The sequence below is a fragment of the Capsicum annuum genome, chromosome 11, assembly GCF_002878395.1.
Source record: "Capsicum annuum cultivar UCD-10X-F1 chromosome 11, UCD10Xv1.1, whole genome shotgun sequence".
Lineage (NCBI taxonomy): Eukaryota > Viridiplantae > Streptophyta > Magnoliopsida > Solanales > Solanaceae > Capsicum > Capsicum annuum.
The window spans coordinates 66,816,664-66,838,641 of NC_061121.1; the positions used below are offsets into that span (position 1 = coordinate 66,816,664).

At 34.1% G+C, this 21,978-nt stretch overlaps 1 long non-coding RNA gene across 2 annotated transcripts; it reads right to left on the reverse strand.

Annotated features, from left to right (window-relative positions):
• Positions 1-455: 455 nt before the first annotated feature.
• Positions 456-9,874, reverse strand: LOC107847665. Of its 2 annotated transcripts, none has more exons than XR_001667610.2 (3): positions 9,703-9,874; positions 9,391-9,451; positions 456-1,902 (listed from the first exon to the last, which is right to left on the reverse strand). It is a non-coding gene; the product is annotated as an uncharacterized LOC107847665 (long non-coding RNA). The 2 variants fall into 2 exon arrangements; XR_001667612.2 differs by having other exon boundaries at positions 9,391-9,448; positions 9,703-9,873.
• Positions 9,875-21,978: the final 12,104 nt, after the last annotated feature.

A 21,978-nucleotide genomic window follows, 5' to 3' on the forward strand; every position in this document is an offset into this window, starting at 1 on the left:
ACGACATGCAAACTTTCCTCGATGGATCAATTTCATTCCCTACAAAAGACAAAAGGAATTATTTACCATAGATCACCTACTAAAGAGTTTGGAGTCACAAGAAGAGGGTGAAGCATTGTTACATAATTATTCACGTCCATACCATTGATTTTCACAAAATGTTTATGATGGAAAAGGATGCGTCTTCATATTTCACCATGCAATATCAACTAATGTTAGCACCAAATAAATCCGTCGTCTCACATTTGTGCTCTCACATGGGCATACCATATGGATACTCAGGTTTCGCCATAGGAATAACGACAATCCCAAATCTATAATGGTATGGGTTCGCAGACTTTCCCTGCATCTATAGCTTAAAACCCAAACACAACAATTTTTCCTTGAGAATGTCGTCACTAAATATATCATAGGGAAAGGCTCACCCAACATAATTATTAAGAGAAATAAGAATATTCAAAACTAGAAACAAGAGTGACTAATCCATCAAATGTAGGCACCTTCAGGGTGCCAAATATTACAACCTAATAAAATGAAACAATATCATCCAAATAAACTTAAAAACATCCAAATAAATATTCGAATCACACAGTCCAAATCATAAAATCAAATAACTACAGAGATGGGTACCCCCAACTAAGATCTTTTAGTATCCTCACAGTATATTAATAAAGCATAGATAGATTAAAAGGGGCTCCTTTATCCGTATTAAGTGTTACCATTACTGGCTGTCTCCTCGTCCACATCATCAGATTGTGGCTCATCATCCTTAGACCACCTGGATGGAATATCATCATCTGCCTTTACTCTGGAGAAGAAAGTCTATATTTGGGCTTCAAGACCTTCCATAGGTCCTTCTCCTCTTTCCACATGCGAGTGAACAATTTGTCTTTCTTTTTCTTTCTCCACTTTATCTTATCAAGTGACTCCTACAACGACTGATGTGATCGAGTCAAAGAAGAATAGGCCCGCTCAAGTCTAGCAATGGTGGATACCTGATACTTTTGGTACAAAAGGAACCTCTCATAATCAACATCTGGCTTGAGAGATCCTCGAGTGGCTCAGCTGAAGGATGGCCTGGAAGAATCCATATCATCCTCTACCGACTTTCCTAAATCAACCTTTCTATTTTTGATTTTTCTAAATGTGCCCTCTCCTCGAATATTTAGTAGGTAAATAAGGATCTTAGGGCATACCCAAGTGTCTCTGGGGTCCTCCTCAACTCCGGCCCTCTTGCATAATTTTGTGATCAAGGAAGGAAACATAAGTAGGGGGCCGCCTTGATTCTTGATATGCCTGATGTCCGAAAGCACAAATTTCTCAAAATTCAAGGGAATATAGTCCATGATGCATGCAATCATCTGAGCTCTCATATTTGGGACATAGGTCATGTTTGTGGATAGAGACACATGGCTACAATGGCTAACCAGATCCAAGCCTTAGCCATGTCAGCAATGATCCCCATTTTCGTAATAGCCCACAGTATCTCTCTTCCCAAACACAGTTTCTCAACTAACCTAATCCTTAGTACACAACCCTTATCCTTAAATTATGTCATATTAGCATCCGACATCCCATATAAATCATTGATCTATTCAACCCAAATGAACCTTCTTTCCTCAAATTCTTATAACTGGGTCGGAGGTAGATACTATACTGAGATTAGCATAGAACTTCCTAACCTTATGCTCATTGGCTCAACATGGGCCTGGGGCAAATATCTTCCACTCGGTGGCCACCAACCTATCATAAAATGTTGGTAGATTCTCAAGCACCTTTTCCAAGGAGATGCCTCGCTCAAAGAGTAACTTCGTCTTAGCCAAGTCTGTATAAAACAAAGTTTGACACTTAGGGGCCATAAAGAGAATGTGATCATACTCTGCCATCTTTATCTTTAAAGACCTGAAAAAAACATGAAAGAATTAGCCATCAACATCATCATGTGAAAATAATTCTATGTGACTTATTTAAGTTAAAGAAATTGTTTGGGGATCACGGACTGGATTGGAAGTGACAACTTAGGGGTTGGACTAGTTTGTCAGATTGGCCTCAGATGTCACAATCTCAATCTAAATGGGCATAATCGTGATACTTGAGAGTCCTGTAAAATAGATCTGGGTTACTGTGATTGCATCCATTAAGTTGCAATTGGGATAGTGTGATTGCACTTATTGTACTGCTATCTTGGTACTTGAGACTGTAATCCAATAATTTTCTAATAATAAAAAATGTTAATTTAGCTACCAATTTGTGTTCTAAACAAGTAATTAACATTAATAACATTAAACACAATCCCTAATCATTTCAATTTTCCCCTTAAACATGAAAAAGCCACTATGGAACCCATTTAGGCATTTTACCGAAAAGTTGGTGTGCACCTATAATTAATAACAATTTTGAACAATTTTGGGTACTCAAGACTTCCCCAATGAGGTGCACACCACTACAATAGCCACCACATCAAACAATAGCAATTCAATCAAGCATTAAAGCACACAATTCAAAGATTTAGGCCATTGTCCTAAACATGCATTCTAAGGCCCACAAATACACACAAGAAGAGAATTAGATAACATACCAGATAGGGGATGCAAAGGGGATGATATATCCTTTTGAATGCTCTAAACACAAGTAAAAATGGGTGCAATTAGGAGTAATTTAAAAGGGAGTATGAGGGAAACCATTTTGGGGTGACTATTCAAATTTAAAAGCTTCCTCTATAGCAATCGTGATCAAAGGATCCCGATCGCGATCATAATCTCTATAGCACGGTGAATAGGACCGTGGTAACTAAGGCCTGCTTTTGCTCCCCTATTTTTAGATATCCATCTTCTCTCTCAATTCCACCATATTTCCATTACTCAATTTATCTAACACACATTATAGTGCCATAATTTCATGGATTATTCAAAAGCAAAAACAAAAACTACCCTATTCAATAAAAATTTAAAGGATATGGGCCAATTTAATGGCAATGATAGGTTTCCTCCCATGCAGTACCTAATTTAACATCGCATCATAATGTCCATCAATTATCAAGCTAGATCCTAGATCTGGGATGACCCAAGATCTATTCCTTCATCCACAATATCGATCATATACACCACTAGATCTATTGGTTCCTTTTTGGTTTTACACACATAGAAGAAGACTTCATCATCATGCACCCAGAACTTTATTTCTCCATCCTCTATATCGACTAGTAGTTTTTTAGTTGCCAAAAATTATCTCCCGTGTATGATTGCTATCACATTATCGATATCATAATTGAGATGTTCTTTATTGTGAAATATACATTCTTATTTTATGGACTTACTAATATTTCTTACCACTAAGCCATCTGCACCTAAAAACCTAGCCATCTACACCTAAAAACCCTAAAAACCTAGCTTTTTTCGGCCATTATGGCCACCATAGCCGGTGGGACTATCCCACCGGATGATAGTAACAATCGGAGTATAGAGGAGAATAGTCATGACATTCAAAAAGTAAGTTGTAACACAAAGTATGGAGATCTTTTGAAGCCTAAAGTCATGGATAACACTAATATGAGAGTTCCTCCTAAACCCGCAATAATGCTGCATGGGGAGCCTACTATTACGTAGAAGTCATCTGAAGTTCATAACCTAATTATGAAGGAGAAACTACAGCACGTCATCATTGGTATGTCTCCTATGGTAAACCCTACGTTGAAGTGCTAAGAAAAACCATTCCAACTCAGTGTGGGATCAAGGATCAATGTACAATACGAATTTTGGATGAAAGACGTGTTAATAAGGCTAGAGGTATTAGAGGATTACGTTCAATTATTATCAACAATAGCCTTTTACATTAAATCGATGGATAGATATTGACAGATAAGGAATTTGAAGTGGGATCCATGGTTGGAGCTTGATATTGAAACCACAATTGTAGTATCTTGGATGTCTATGCCTGACCTACCCCCGAATTTCTTTGTGAGAGATGTAATATTTTCAATTGCCTCAGCAGTATGCAAACCCCTTACAGTAGACATGGCAGCTAAAAATCATACTAGACCTAGCTGTGCACCAGTTAAAGTGGAGGTAGATTTAGTTGCAAAATTACCCCAAAGGATATGAATAAATGAGAAGAATGATATCACAGGTGAACTCAAATCCAAGTAGGTTCAAATCCAATATGATTACATGCCAAAGTATTGTAAAGACTGTTGTCTATAAGGACATGATAAAGATAGCTACTGGAAAACTCATCCGGAATTATATGACAATATAAAGGAGGAAATCAAAGATGCAAAATCAAAGACAGATGACAAATAGCATAGCAAACAAAGGAAGAATCAACAGAATCAAGATAATGCAAGAAGAGGAAACACAAACAACCAATAGTGGCTGACAAGGAGAAATAGATACAGGACGGATAGATATGGCCATATTATTAGAGAGGTGAATGAGAACAAACATAAGGAGCTGGAGGTGTCAAATTTATTTAATGCATTTGAAGACAAAGACGATAAAACTAAAGGAAACAAAGAGGAAGCAGGAACTGGTGATAATGATAAACAAGTAAAAAGAGAGAAAATAAGCACAAAAGAGTAGGTTAAGAAAAGTTTTGGCAAAAATATAGAAGCATAAAAAGATTTAAAGGAAACAGAAGAGATGCAAGCAACACCAGATACAACTGAGAATAATGAAAAGGAAAGGGACTGCTGGGAAAGAGTGATACATTATAGTGCTAGTGATCATAAAAGAATAGAAGAGCAAGAGAAGATGAAGCATAGCAAAGAAGAGGTATAAAAAGATGCATAAGATACGAAAATACAGTTGTACGAGGATGAACCAAATGAATTGATGGTGATGGAAGGGATTTCACCCATAGTAATACAATAAGAGAAGCGGATGGAAAGATGTAATAAAGCTAAGAAAGATCTAGATAGAAATGATTTAGAGAACAACATTAATCAGGTGGCTAAAGCAGCAAATTTATTCCCAAAGAAAATTGAGTCATTGAAAGAAAAGCATGGAAAATCAAAGAAGACGAACAAGAGTAATAGTACAAGTTCATCTATAATGCATTTAAGAAGTCATACTTATAAAATAAAATCATGATGAATGAACTGATATGGAACATAAGGTCAGTCAATTTACAACCGACCTTTACTAGATTAATCACAATGAAGAGGAAACATCATTTTTATTTCATAGGTCTCATGGAACCTTTTTAAGATAGGCAACTGATAGAAGAATACAGAAGGAGATTGGGTATGAAGCATGTTGTGGTAAATGTAACAAGAAAGTTATGGGCATTCATGGATGATAATATGGAATTCAGCATGGTTAAAGATGAGAAACAACAATTATCATTAAATCTTAAAAGTCAACATGCAGATGTTTCTTTGATATTCACTCTAGTATATACAAAGTGCAGTCTAAATGAAAGACAGGTGTTATGGGATTCCTTAGTAGACATGGCTGATAGATATCAAGTGCCCTAGTTAATAGGGGATATTTCAATGTTATAAGAAATGAAGAGGAAAAATTGGGGGGTTTACCAGTTACAATTAATGAAACACAAAAGTTTAATTAGTGTATTAATTTGTGTAATATGTAAGAACCTCAATTTAAGGGGAGTAAATATACATGGTGGAATTAGAGAATCGATTAGGACTGTATATTCAAAAGATTGGATAGAATCCTATATAATGATAGGCTGCAGAATGTGTTTTAGATAATGGAGGTAGAGCATTTAGTAAGAAGTAGATCTGATCACTCTCCTCTACTAATACAGTTTAGAATGGAAAGAGAGTAAGTAATTAGTGTATTTAGATTTCTGAATTTGTGGCTTAAAGAAAAATCATGCTTTGAAGTGAAAAAACTGAATTAGACAACAGAGATAGAAGGTAACCCATTCATAGTATTTCATTAGAAACTAAAAAACACTAAATTAGCTCTTATAAGGTAGAGTAAAGAAACTTTTGGTAATATATTCTAGGAAATCGCAACACTGAAAGATATTATCAAAGTAAGGGAAAAGAAATTTGAGGAGAATCCAAATGGAATAAACACGTAAAATCTGTTTAAGGCTCATGTTGAGCTAAACATACAGCTAAAAAGAAAAGAAGACTTCTGGAGGTAGAGGGAAGTGTATGAATAGTTCAAGGATGGAGAAAGGAATACAAATTTCATCTATACTATTGTTAAAGGGAGAAGGAGCAGACTAAGGATTAGAAGAATGTAGAATGAAGAAGGTGAATAGATGGAAGAAACAGAAGACATCGCTGATTCAGCTATAACATTCTATCAAAAATAGTTTAATAAATAGGAGGATGTAGAAGAGTTTTTAATGTTATATGAAATACCTAGTCTGGTAATTGATAAATAGAATAAGGAAATTATGTGAATTCTAACAAATGATAAAATAAGAGAAGCTGTCATGGGATTAAATAGGAATAGTGCAGGGGGGCCTGATGGAATGACTGGAGCCTTCTATCAAGATGCATAGGAAATCATCAAGAAAGACATTCAGAAAATGGTAACAGCCTTCTTTTGTGGATATCAACTCCCAAGGTTCATTTCCCATACTATATTGGTTTTATTACCAAAAAAGTTAGTAATGAACACATTCTCAGATATGAGACCAATATTACTTAGTAACTTTGTGAATAAAATCTTTTTAAGAATTTATTCATGAGAGGATTAAGGGATTACTACCTCAGTTGATATCACCAGAGCAAGAAGGTTTTGTACAAGAGAGGAGTATTGCTGCGAATGTATTGGTTGTGCAGGAAATAGTTTTAGAAATTTGAATGAGAGGTAAACCACCCAATATGGTCATGAATCTAGTTATGATGAAGGCATATAACATGATGGAGTGGCTGTTTTTAACCAAAGTTTTTTAGGAAAATAGGATTTTTTGAAGTGCTTATTGACATGGTGTGTTGACTGCCAGAGAATAATTGGTACTCAATACTACTTAATGGTCAGCCTAAGGGTTTTTTAAAATACTTAAGAGGTTTGAAGTGAGTTGATACATTGTCACCCATTTTATTCATAAATGCAGATGAAGTACTGTCTAGGAATCTGAAGAAATTGATGCAGAAAAAGGATTTCAAATTGTTTGGTATGCCAAGAGGAAGTCCTAAACTAAATTACCTAGCTTTTGAGTATTATATTACTATCTTATGCAAAGTTGAGGTGAGAACATTACAAATGATGGCTAAAACTCTGGACAAATATGAAGAAGTCTCAGGGCAGAAGATAAACAAAGAAAAGAGTGCAATTTACTTGCACAAAGGGGTTTCAAATGGAGTTGGAGTAATGGCAGAAGTTGCTACTAGCATTTTGAGGAAAGAATTCCCTTTCACATACCTTGGATGCCCTATTTGCTATATGAGGAAGAAGAAGGACTATTATCAATAGCTGATGAATACAATAACTAACAAGGCATAAACATGGTAAGGAAAACTCTTATTATATGGAGGGAGAGTTGTGATGATTAAACATGTGCTACAGAGCATTCCTATCCACTATTTGTTAGCGATGAACCCACTTTTGAATGTGATGAATTCTATACAAAGGGTTCTTGCTCAATTTTTCTAGAGTAGCAAAATAGGAGAAAAAGGTAGACCTTAGGTGAATTGGCAGGAAGTGTGTTTACCACAAGAAGAATGAGGGTTAGGATTTAAAAGAATAACTGATATTTCTATGGCCTTAGTTTATAAATTATGGTTGACCTTCAGGACTACAAGGTCTATTTGGAGAGACTACATGTTCTATAAATACTGTAAAAAGGAGCATCCAACAATGGTCTTGTAGAAAACTAGTTCAGGAGGATCAAAAGTATGGAAAAAGATTCTACTTGCTAGAGAATTAGTAGAGCATTTGATAGTATAGAAACTGAGGTATGGAAATTCTGACATATGGCTAGCTAATTGGCCTGGTCAAGGATATTTGTACTTATTGACTGAGGGCAATTGGGAAGAGAATGTACAATATCAGTAAGTAAAGGATATTTTGAGTGATGGTAGATGGGATGAACAAGTGATCACAAATATGTTCACACCAAAAATGGCTGAGCATATCCTAACTAAAGCAAAGTCCCAAATAGATAATGGTAATGATAGGACTATATGGAGTATGGAATCAAAGAGAGTGTTTACATTAAGTCTACATGGCAATACATCAGGAAAAAAAGTGATGTAAGCAGCACATACAACTGTATATGGATTAAGGGGCTACCTTTTAAAACATGCTTCTTTATGTGAAGGTTGTGGAAATGTAGAATACCAGTGGATGAAAATACTAGAAGATGGGGACTGCAAGGTCCATCTAAATATTGGTGTTATGATAAACCTGCAGCGGAGACACTTGCTTACGTCTTCAGAAAATCCTTTTATGCTAACAGGACTTGGTCCTGCTTTTCTTCTTTTGCAAGTATACTTATTCTAGATTTAACACTCAGAGGTAGTATTTTTAAATGGTGGAAGGGTGAGGTAAAAAGGAGAGAACAACCATATTTCCATGCATTATGCAACATCATTCTATGGGAGTTATGGAGGAGAAGAAATAAGAAGAAACATAACAAGAAGAACATCACAGGACTGAGGCTTATTTATAACTTAACAAGGAATATGAGGTTGCTTTTAAAGGACAGAAAACCAACAGTTGATTTCCCTAGTGAACGACCAGGAATCTTAAAGAAATTTGCTAACCTTAAAAGTAAGATGAAGGTTACTAAAGTGCTTTGGGAGTTGCTAGTAGATGGATGTGTGAAGTATAATACAGATGGAGGTAAAGAAGGAGGAGGCTCATATGCTTTCTGTTTGAGAGATAGGAAAAGCCATTCTATATGCTAAAGCAAAGCCACAACATTATACAGAAAGTAGGCAAGTAGAGGCAAATGCTATTCTACATGCAATCAAGCATTGTAAACCAATACAGTTCAACAAAGTAATCATTCAGATGGATTGTCTAATCATATAAAAGGTATTAATAGGAATATGGCAGTGTCCATGGAACATTACAAGTATAGTCAGGGAGATAGAGAAACACATGCAAGATAAGCAAGTTAAATATCAACATATTTATAGGAAGGGAAATCCGTTAGTTAATCATCTTGCTAATCTAGCCATAGACACAAGAGTAATCACTGTTACCATCTTTCAGCGGCTATAGAAAAGAGGAAAAGACATTCTAAATAGTGATAAATAGCAGTGCCCTTAATTGAGAATTACACCACTAAGAGGATAAAGGGCAGGGGGAGGCTCAGGCTGATTAGTTTACATGCAAAATATTTAAACTACACAAAAACATAAAAAAAGAGCATGTTCTAGCTAGCTTATACTATTACAACCAACAAAATAGATTCTCAACATCATAAGAGGGTCTATTGGTCGAGTGGAGCTTCATAAACCTGGGCATGAGATAGATATCCAAATCTTCGTGGGTCCAAGCATCCTTTATCTTCATCCCTACTAGATCCGAGGACCACAAGTAAGAGTGATTAAGCTAACAACAAAAGATCTAGAATGAGTACATAAAGCCAAAAGAAGATCAACTCACTCAGAGGTAACAACCTAACATAGCTGACTAGATCTCTCTTAACTGAACAAAAAACTTCTCAAGGTCCTATCTACCAGAGAAATCAACTACAGAGATGTAGCATCAATATCCAAGTAAAATAAAGCAGATACTTACACAACAAAGAAAGGGAGGATCTACTTACTTTTGCAAGCTGAATCTGTAAGAAAACTATGTAGACAGAGGCAACATGTTGATTACCAATAGAAACAGTCAAAGGAAGCTACAGTAGGAGAAGGGGAGTTACATTTTCAAAGGAGGCATGAAAGAGAGAGATTTGGAAACTAGGACCATTTTGGAAACCCTACTTCTGTTATTTTTTTTAATTGGACTTAGGTTGGGCTGGGTCAACCAAATAGTACTAGGCTGTTAGTTTGTATAATGGGTTGGTCCATTAGTAATTGTTTATTATTAATAAAATACTAAATTAAACTAAGAAAAACAGGACTATAAAATCTGTTGGGAGAAAGAACCAATTAACCTTAAAAAATATATCACTTAATATGCCAACCATTTTTTATTGAATGATCCACAATCAAAAGTCTCATGCTAGTGGGTGTGGGAGCTCCCAACCCTAGCCTTTATCACACAACATATGGCATCAAGTTGATACTAGCACCAAGGTCACATAATGCCTTTTCAAATTTATGAATTCTGATGGTGCAAGGGATCATAAATGCACCCTAGTCTTCCTTTTTCTCTACCATAGCATTTGAAAAAATGGTGTTATATCTATGGGTCACTTTAATAGTCTCACCATCCTCAATCCATTTACTTGACAATATATTTTTCATTGATTTAACATATCCCGAGATCTCTTGAAGAGCCTCTAATAGTGGAATATTGATCGAGAGGTTTCTAAGCTTTTCAAGGAAATTTTTGAGATTGGAATTGTCATCTTTATTCTTCAACCATTGTGGAAAGGGATGAGGAATTTTGTAACAGCTTAGATTTTGGTCCTTGAAAATTTCTAAAATTTTATCCTCACTTCCTTAACTACAACTCCTCTTTATGAGTCATAAGGAGTCTTGAAGGGTCCTAGGGACCCAATCATAGTCTAAATAATGTGTGTGTGGCTAATTTATGCTCTGAGTACGAGTGGATCACTACGAGTCCTGAGGACTTTATAAGTCATTTGGTGCAAATAATAGGGAGACCAGTACAAGGGCCAGATAATTCTATCTTGGATATGATTTAGACCCTACGAGTCATAGGGTCATGATATGAGTCATATGATGTAAGTCATACGAAAAATAGTATGGGTTCCCCCTGACACCTTCTTGGCTATGACTCATGGTAATGAGTTGTAAGATGTTGTTACGAGTCACTGTATGACTTATAGTCACTGTCGACACTTTTTCAGCATTTAAGTTATGGCATATTGGACATTTCCCACTTTAACCACTTAGACCCCACATCCATAAAACACTTTTGGGGAACTTTTTCCACACTTTAATACATTAGAGACTCTCTTTTTCTCTCTAAATCCCCTCAATACTTAAGGTTTCCAAGAAGTTGGTCAAGTAAAGCTTCAAAGGCTGAATTCTCTCTATAATCATGGATATTTTAGGTATGTTAGTCTTCCCCAATGATTATTTCATAAATGCATGAGTTTTAAATAGTTATTCCTGCGATTTTGATGTTGTTTTTGGAAAATAAGTTGTGGGTTCTTAATGCTTATTATTGAACAATGTTTTTTCATGGTTTTCATATGATTTTTTATGCTTAAATTATGGGTTTGAACATGTGGGGTGGTGCATAGGTATGGTGAATAAATAAGGGGATTATGATATCCCCAAACTTTGGACTTTTGAAGTGTCTATGCCCTCAACCCCACATTGTGAAATTGGTTTTGAATATGAAAAGCATGTATATTGAGCTACTCTTGAACTATCTCATATTGTCAAAAGTCAATGAAGCATAATGCTTTTGAATTAAACCTTAAGGGGTTATGTGGTTGTTGCCTTGCAAGTGTAATTGGTATGGAGATACCAATAATGTATGCCTTATTATGTAATATGGTTCAATTAATAGGAATATATGATAAATATTTTAATTAGGATTTAATAAAGGATTGTGTTACTGAGTCATGAAAGTAGAGGTCTTGAGGGACTAATACTGGAAAACACGATTTTTGATGTGGGGTCTACATGACTGGGTGGTTCAATTCCTCCTTATTATGATTATATGATTTGGAGCTTCGAGTCCTCCATACTATATTATATGAATGGTTTCTTACGTCATCTTGATATGCCAGGAGGTTTAAGTCCCCTATAGTGCATATGTACATCCTCTAGTTCATGCGGCTACACTCACTGGGCTCTTGCAGCTGGGGGAGAGATGGGCCTATATAGATTGTAGGTGCCTTCTTATGTTATGATAGTTGATCTACACAATCTAGTCTCACGTTTTCAAAGTTTATGTTAAGCCTTATTCCCTGCCTAACATGTGATATTATGAATATATATAATTACATATGATATTGTGCATTGGATTTTAGACTAGTTTTAAATTTATTATCCATGGCATTATTTTATCCCTTATCCCCAAGTTTCATGCTAGCGTTCACCCTACTACCAATCTTCGAAGCTTGTATCCCTATGTAATACATGAACTATCAATACTTCTATTTTTTCTGCTTAGTTATTATTATTCAAGATCAGTTTGTGAGTTGACATTAAAGTGGTAAGCTTTCATAGATCAGAAGTCTACGTTTCATGTTTTAAAATCTTATGTATCAGACTTTTTTTAGCTATAGTCGGGGGCATGTCCTGACACTCTATTAGTATTTAGTTTGGTAGAGGCTTTATTGGATTACTGTGGACTTAGTTGATGTTGGTCGATTGTTTTGATCGAATATAGTCATGTCTTTTATTCTTTAAACTTACCTTGTGCTATTTTATTATATGTTAAGAATTCAACCATTTTTGGGATGTGTATAGTGTTTGGTGAGGTTCAGGGGGTGGTCTCCGATTTACGGTGGATTAGAATTCTATCACGATTAGGCCCATGTTTGGGTCATGATGAAATTAGTATTAGAGCCTAGGTTTAGTATCATTGCGTGTCCACAAAGCCGTGTCAAGTAGAGTCTCTTTTATAGGAGTATAGCATGACACATATATAATTGAGAGGATATGAGAAATTTAGGAATATTTTTCTTTTTTGTTGTTCTATTTCACGCTATTAAGTCTAAGGTCTAGAATCTCCTCAAATTCTCATTTGTTCACCTTTTATATCATGCCTCTCAGAAGATTTGAAGCTCATGAAAACTCTTTTGTCTTACTTAGGGACAATTTTGATAGGACTCGCCCTATTTATAGGGTAAAGACCTGGTCTAGAGGTGCTGTTCCTGATTTCCCTTTTGGAGTTCCCTCGATTCCCTCTAGTCCCCCTCAGACTCTTCAGGCTAATGTGTCAAATGCTAAGTTTCATTAGTAGATATATATGTTAGGTCGATTGGTAGCTTCTTATTCTGAGCATGTTGCTTTTGTTACTCCATCTTTTGAGGCCATAAGGGTTGGCCTGTTTATGAGGTTGAGTTCTCCAACTTTTACTAGTTTTAAAGTTGAGGAAGATCCTCAAAATTTTATTAATAAGATAGAAAAGATTTTCTATATGATATATGCTACTAATATGGAAGGTGTGAAGTTCACTGTTTACTAGTTGAAGGATATGGGGCATCAGTGGTATGAGGAATGTGACCAGTCTAGGGGTGATGATGTTGAGTCTGCTTTGTGGGATGACTTCTCTAGTATTTTTCTCAATCGCTTATTTTCTCAGGAGTTTAGGGAGGAAAAGGCTGAGGAATTTGTGAACTTAAAGCAAGACAGGATAAAAACAAAGGAGTATGCCTTGAAGTTCCATCAGTTATCACAATATGGTATGGAATTGGTATCTAACATGAGGGCTAAAATGAGGAAGTTTGCTTTTGGGTTGTCCCGTGAGTTGATTTAGAGAGTAAGGTTGCCTTGTTGAATATGGACATAGATATCCCTAGACTTATGGTGTATATGCAACAAGTAGAAGATGAGAAAAAGAAGCAAGAAGAGATGAGTGAAAGGAATAATAAGAAGTTTTAGTATTCGGATCAGGGTGGAGGTCATCAGTAGGGTGGTAGAGACGGTGGAAAAGAGTCTAAGAAGAAAAAGGGCAATTTTAGTACCTATCTACGGCTAGTGCTCCTTATAAAAAATTATTGGGTGATTGTCATTCTCAGTATGATAGTGCATTTAGAGAACTAAATGCCTAGTCTCAGGCCAGCGAGGCTTAATATACCCTATCATATCCGCCTTGTAGAATTTATGGTCAGGTGCACTGTGGTGTTTATGACGAATGAAGAAATAATTATTTTAAATGTGGTCAGATTTGGCACATGTAGAGGGATTGTCCTTCCAAGGTTGCTTCTAGGGCAAATAGTATTTCTATTGCTACTTCATCAGCTCCTGCACCAAAGGGTGCTACTTCTGCTTCTGGCTTAGGCACTTGTCAGAACAATCTATACACTTTTACCACCCATTAGGATTCTAAGACATCCTTCAATATTATTATTGGTACACTCAAAATTTTCTCTTGTTATGTATATTGTCTATTTGATCCTGAGTATATGCTCTTTTATGTGACCCCTTATATGGCTATCCATTTTGGTATTGATCCTGAGTGTATTTTGGATCCCTTCCCTATGTCCACCCTGTTGGGTGACTCTATTATGGCTATAAGGGTCTATAGGGGTTGTGTGATGTCGGTCTTTGGTAAGGAGACCTTGGTTGATCTGATAGAGTTGGACGTGATAGAATTTTATGTGATTTTAGGGATAGACTATTTGTATTTGTGCTATGCATCACTTGATTGTCAGACCTAAAATGTGAGTTTTTAATTCCCTAATGAGCCAGTGATTGAGTGGGAAGCTAGTTCCTAGTGCATAAGGAAAGGTTCATTTTGTATCTTATAGCCCGGAGATTGATTTCCATGAGGTGCCTCTATCACTTAGTCCTCTAGATCTAAAGGTCCCTCTTTGTAGACTGTCCCTATGGTGTGTGAAATTCCCTAGGTGTTCCCTGATGATCTTCTAAGTGTTCCTCCTGATAGGAAAATTGATTTTCGGATTGATCTTGTTTTGGACACTCTTCCATCTCTATTCCTCCATATAAAATGGCTCCAGTTGAGTTGAAGGCTCTTACGATGTAGTTGACAGACCTTTTGGATAAGGTTTTATCCATCCTAGTCTGTCTCCATAGGGCTCACCTATTTTTTTTGTGTAAGAACGATAGTTCCCTTCAGATGTGTATTGATTACCGACAATTGAATAAGGTGAAGGTAAAGAAAAAGTATCCTCTTCATAGGGTCGATGATTTATTTGATCAGCTTCAAGGTGCTAAGTTCTTTTCTAAGATTGACCTTCGATCGGGTTATCATCAGTTGAAGATTAAAGAGGTGGATATCCTTAAGACTGCCTTCAGAACCCGGTATGGTCATTTTGTGTTTTGTTGATGTCTTTTGGTTTGACTAATGCCCCAACAAAATTTATGGATCTTATGAACAGGGTATGGATCTTGGGTGCATTTATATGCCTAAGCACCATAACTTACCCATATTTTAGCTAAGTTTTGAGAACAAAAGTGCCTAGTTTCTTATGTTTTACTCTACCTTTATGTAATTGAGCTAACCAATGCGATTAGCATGATTTCAGGTGTTGATGAGGTAGATAAAGACATGATGGGACTGTAAGTTGCGAACGATAAATCACACGAGGAAAAGTTTCTTGTTGGATCAAATGTGATATCTAGAAACTATGCTCAAGACTAATTTGTCAGTTTTAATTAGTTTGGTGACTTAGAAGGAAATTATGAGAGAAGAGATTATTAAAAGACTTGATGCTGAATTTTTATTATTATTGATTATTCTGTATAAGTTTTGGAAGGAGAGAGAGGGGCGGCGATAGCTTTGAGAGAAAAAGAGCATTTTCCTCTGGTTTTCAATATTTGCACACCAAGATCATCTTCTAGTCTTCTGTGGTATGATAGATAAACTTATGATGATTCACGTTTTGTCCATGAGTAGCTAAGCTTATTGGTTAGGGTTATGGAAATCTTGTAGCATATTATCTGTTTCTATGGGTCTTGAATTCATTATGCATTGATTTACTTATATCATACTTTCTTCATTATGCTTGAATTCTCGTGGTTGCAAACATAGAGAATATGGCATTGAAACATAACTTGTTCGACAGAAAGGTTAATGTTTGGAAAAGAAAGTAATGACAAGATAATAGGGTTTCCAACCTCTATTTCACACGTTAATGCCTTAACAGGACTAACAACTTGGAGATTTCATATAAATTGAGTAAACACTTTTGAGTCAAGAGAACTAAAGTGAAATAATCCTTGATGGTTGAAAAACACTTGGATTAAGAATTAGAACATGTTTCTCTATAAGTGCATGCATATATGAATTCTTGACACCCATAGTTAGAATATATAAAAAACTACAAGGTGAACATAACTCTAGCTTGTTCTTCTCTATATTCAACTATTATTACACATATTGCTTCAGTGTTACACTGAAACTATTATTTCATACTTAAATCAAAACCCCCTTTATTCTGGAATATTTGATCACCAGTCTAATAACAAACACAAGACTTAATGAACGCAGTATTCCTTGTGGGATTCGACACCCAACCTAGTTGGGTTCTATATTTGACAGCAACCACTTACACTCTTGTAAAAGAGTTGTAATTTAGGCGTATCAAATTTTGGCGCCGTTGCTGAGGAATACAGTTGTCAAATAAGTTTGTGATTGTTAATTGACCCTTTGGTCAAAGTGTCCTAAAGCTTTACTTTTATTTGTTGTTTTTGTGTGTGCAGGTTGGTAATTGTGTATGCACAATACACGGCGATCAGGTGTACCATTATTACTAATTCATCCAGAGCCTCAGTTTATCGGTAGAATGGTTGACCCACAAGAGGCAGAAAGATTAGCCGCCTTGGCTAATGTTCAAGTAAATCAGAAAAATGTTGAAAACCCAGGTCGACTGCCAAATCCTAATAATGAGGACCTGGGAGATGATGATTTATTGGATCCTATAAACCCAAGGCATGTTAGGAATGTAGCTGCACCTGTGAATCACAATGTACATCGAAATCGCCCTTTCAGGGAAAGACAGGAAAACCAACCTGTTCAGTATGATCTCAATGACTATGATGATGGAATGGATGGAGTAGGGCAACTGGAGATATTATTCCTCCACCTCTAGCACCTAGAGCAAAATTCAATATCACCACTACGATGATCCAACTCCTAAATCTAAAGGGGTTATTCGGTGGCCTGCCAGGAGATGATCCGAACCTGCATTTGGTAAATTTTATCACCATTTGCAATTTTTTTGATAATCCTGGAGTAGGCTAGAATGCTATTCGCTTGAGGTTATTTCCATTGTCTCTGTCTGGGGAGGCAACATTGTGGCTTAACAAACTGATACCCGATTCTATAACCAATTGGAGGCAGTTGGAGGATGCTTTCCTAGAAAGGTTCTTTCCACCCTCTAGGAGGATACAGTTGAGGGATGTGATCAGTAATTTTAGACAGCTCCTAACCGAAGCTCTTCTCAAAACTTGGGAGAGGTTTAAAAAAAAGTTGATGCAGTGCCCAAACAATAATGTGACAGATATTCATCTGATGGAGACTCTTTATTGAGCACTGAACTCTATTACAAAACCAGTTGTCAATAATGCTGCAGGGGGTCATTTATGGATCTCACTTTTCAAGAGGCCTTGGAGATGCTCAGAGCTTTGCATACCAGGATTCTGTGGTATCAAGGTGGATGGTAATGTGGCATAGTCACGTAGTTTTTTTTAATCTAGGTGGCATGCTTGGTGGAATTTCGTTAAGGGGAGGGGTATTTTTTAGCCAAATATTTAACAAAGGGGTATTTTTGAGCCATTTCAGATAGTTCAGGGGTATTTTTGATCCTTTTCCGAATTTCGTTAGAGAGAGGGGTATTTTTTAGCCAAATATTTAACAGAGGGGTATTTTTTAGCCAAAAATCTAACGAGGGGTATTTCTGAGCTATTTCAGAGAGTTTAGAAGTATTTTTTATCCTTTTTCGTTATCTCTTTAATAGTTGCATAAGGTTCGTGCTAAGTCCGGACCCAAGTTCATGATACAGAATATAAAATTTAATTTTAGAAAAAATATAACTTAAGTCACATTTTTATATCACATAATTAATTTAATTTATTGATACATTGATGTCTTGCCTGGTAAGTCATTATGATTGTTAAAATTTTTTTGTTATATTTGAAAAAAAATTAAAAGACTTTATTTATGAGGAAAGAAGTATGAAGGATAATTAGCAAATACGAATAGGTATAGAATTCAATTTAAAATAAATAAATGGTGTGTTCAACATATTTTAAAATAATTTCATATTTGATAGATTTTTGAAAAAAAATATTCTCTAGAAAAAAAAAATTAGACTTATAAAAATGACTTCATGAAAGTAGAAAAATTATATTCTATATTTCACATTCGTTGAGTCCTTCGCTCTTCAATACAACTTGTCTTCATCCGACTGGTAGCTCCCATTTTTTTCATCTTATATCCCACCTCTCATAGTACCTATCTAATTTATATATAAATAACTTTTAAATAATATTTTACTTACATACCGAATATAAGAAAATAAGTAAGAAACACACTAATTTTTTTGATAAATATTTTTAAAATAATATTTTTCATTAAAAAAAATATGTTTGCACAAATTTTACTAAAATTTAGAAAAATAAATATGGACTCTATCCGTTTCATTTTATTTTTTATTTGTTGATTTGATGCTCCTATTTATAAGAAGCTATTTAATAGGAGTTTGTTTATTTATCTCGACAATTATAATTTGAAAGTATATGATTGACAACTATTATATTGTGTAGTTACTTAATGATAAGAATAATATTGGTAGAAAACAAATAACCTCTCTTTATTTGCTAAAATAATAAGTAAAAATATAATTTTATTTTTAGTACAAGGGTCAATCAAAATAAAAAAGAGAGAGAAAAAGGTACTCTCTCAATTTATTTTTACTTGTTTCTTTGACTTGACAAATAACTTAAGAATTTAATATATTAAGCGCAAAACATATGAAATTATCCTTATTAATTATGTTTAAAATTTTAAAAATTTGGCTATTAATATTTTCTGTAATTACTTGATAATAATAATATAAAAAAATTATAAATCTTTCATGATTTTCTAAAATAAGTAAGAAAAATAACTAATTTTTAATATAAGAAATAAGTAAAAAAGAACAAGTAATCTAATGAGAAACAAGAAGAGATTTATAAAAATAAAAAAACTATATATAGTTCAATGATAAAGATTCAAATAAAAATATCATAAAATAATAAATAAGGATATATATATATATATATATATAAAATTTCTTTATGATCTAAACCACCAAGAAGTCAGAAAGTATAAATTAAAAAAAAATAGGTGTGGTAGCAATGATCAATATAATATAGTGAGAATTATGAAGTTTTAGTAGGCATTTTGAAATACTACATGAAGTGTGTAATTTGAAATCATCAGATGAAATCAATGTTTGAATATGTGATTTCATCTTATGATGTCATATTATAATATGAAATCTTAAATTCTCTAAAAAAAAATGTGATTTGAGATTTTATATCATGATTTAAAATTCTTTAAAATAAAAGTTGACTCACAAATTTATATTTTATAAAAAAAATACACCACCATTTATATTTAACAATCATTTATTTCATGTACAAATAAAATTTATAGTTCATATAATTACTCTTTAAACTATTTATATCTGATATAACTATTATTCTTACCAACATAAATTTATTATCACTTTAAATCAACTCTCACTTTATCTATGTGGAGAGATTACGGTAAAGACTAGTATACTAGTATTCATGTTCTATTTTAATTTTTTATTGAACTATAATTTAACCAATAAATATTATATTTTTTATAATAGCTTTGTGATAGTGCATTAGTCTTTATTATAAATTTTTGTTATTTGGTAAGATTATTGTATAATAAATTAGGATAATTTTGATAGTTTTTACAACTTAAGAGGGTTTAATGTTCATGAGAAAATATAAAACATAAAAAAGTCCGAATTGCATATCCAAATAAAACCTCAACTTCTTCTCATAATTTCAAATCATAATTTTATATCATGATTTCATCTGTCATGACCTAATGGGCCCTTAGATTTAAATTGTAATAAAAAGGAAAAAAAATTAGATTTAAATTGTAATAAAAAGGAAAAAAAATTACACACTATAGATAAAATAATTTCATAATTACATGATATGGTTAAGATGTTAAAAAAGTACCACTCATGGTTGCTTGTTAGTTAGAAAACTGTTTTTTTGTGGGCCCCTATATACAGCTCTAATTTATAATGTGTATACCAAATAATACTTTCCCTCTCATAATTAATTTTTTTTTCTCTCTAGCTAGTTGGAGGGTTTAGCAGCAATAGGTAATTCACACATATTCAATATATATCAAAGAATATTTTTTTCCCAAATTCTTCTCGCAAATCTCTTGATTTTTTGTGTTTTATCTATACATACGCTGTGTTTTTCATTGAAGATTACTTAGAGCAATTTGTCATCCCTAAACTTCCGCGGAGATATGATTTAAAGATTTTTGCAATAATTTTTACTTTTTACTGATATATAAATTTGTTTTCCTTTGTTTTTTTTAAGGTACTCTCAACATTAGCCACTAATTTTATTCAAATTTCATCTATTTGCAATGTTAATTAGGTCTTCAAGTAACAAATTTCTGTGTTAATTAGATTTTCAAGTTATCGATTTCTTGTTAATTAGCCACTATATTTTTTTCATTTGTGTATTTTTATATACATATGAATGTATTGGATGTATGTTTTTCATGTATATATGTAGATTTTTGTATAACTATACATGTATACACGTTTGTTCTGTGTTGTTACACATATACATATGTATGTGCATATGTATGGGTTGTTTCATATATACATTATATATATGTGTATACATATATTCTATATTTGTGTATATATATACGTATATCTGAATATATGTGCATACATATACATATAAGTAAAATTATTTCTATACACATACGTTGATTTTTATACATTGTATATCATATATTAGAATGAGTATCAGTGCGTTAGGATCCTAATATACACTGTTCAATCATTTAATTATATATGTATAAACTATACATTTATATAATATAGCGTTGATATACATATGTATATGTCTATTCAATACATAGTTGATATGCATATGTATATGTTATACAAATGTGTTTGTCTCATATGTATATTTTTTATTCGTTTAGTTGTACATGTATAATACTATACGCTTATATAATGTATTGTTGATATGCATATGTATATATTATACATTATATATAATTATAAAATTCAAATATGTCAATATATACAATTTTTTTATTTTTTGTATATATATATATATATATATGGTTAAAATTCAATTGTATGAAGTATAATTAATTTGTATAAGTTTATACAAAAAAAAAAGGGGGGGGGGGGTGCAATTATGGAAGGAGATCACTAGCATTTTTTGTTATATAGAAGGAGAATATTGGGAAAAATTGGAGATAACTAATGAACATTAATTACTTTTTTTTTTTTTAAAATTAATATTGATTATATTATATAAATAAGGCCTAAATCCATTTGGTCACTAACTAATGTCTATAGAATGTAATTAGTGAAACTTAGACCATAAAGTTAGGAGGAATTTAAGGTGTGTAAAGTTTTGCCCAAAGAAGATAAAGGGCGCACGATAGGTGAGCTAACTTGCGCCTAGGCTGAGATGGCAAGGGGAAGGAAGAAGACGGTGAACGGAAAGCAGATAGCGAACGAAAACTCCAACAACGCAAAGAAAAATGATCCTCTTAATGCTGGGACAAACTCTACAGAGCAGTGGCCAGAGTTAAAGGGGAACAAAACTCCAAATTTGATCGGCTTGTCGCCAGCTACAACAAGGATGACTGAGTCAAAGCCGGAATTCAGTAGAATAAAGGAGATTCAAATACAGCAACCCACGAAGGTGACGACGGAGCTATTTTCAGGTGGGAAGCAAGCTGACGTGAATTCTGAGAAGCAAAATTAGGCGAACTTATTTCAGGGAAACCGGTTGGCTGCACAGGGTATAAAACTAAACTATGTTGCACCTGCTGTAAGAAATGGTGAAACAATTGCGGAATTATGCAAGGATGAAATAGAAACGGAGACTGTGAGATGGAAGCATGCTTGATCCTCTATGTGGTCGGAGCTGACCCAACTATTGCTGCAGTAGAACGTTATATTGCTGCACAATGGAATTACACTGCAAAACCTAAGGTGTACGGGATAGTGGTTTTG